Raw genomic sequence first — 200 nt, 5'->3', positions numbered from 1 at the left:
TTTCAGGGGTATATTTTGGTACCGTGTACCGTGCATGGTACAAGTATCAGTAGCTCGTGCAATTTATTTTGCATCGTGTTGCGGTTGCTGGTGCGTCGGGATAGGAGTGTTTCGAGACTTTCGCCAAGCGTTGGTGCCATTTGGTGGATAATTAATGTTCTAGCCACAATAAACGTGCCACATAATGCCAATAAGGAAAA

The sequence above is a fragment of the Anopheles gambiae genome (genome assembly GCF_943734735.2).
Source record: "Anopheles gambiae chromosome X unlocalized genomic scaffold, idAnoGambNW_F1_1 X_unloc_108, whole genome shotgun sequence".
NCBI classification, from domain to species: Eukaryota; Metazoa; Arthropoda; class Insecta; order Diptera; family Culicidae; genus Anopheles; species Anopheles gambiae.
The sequence above is the reverse complement of the archived record's forward strand: the minus strand, read 5'-3'. Positions refer to the sequence as shown.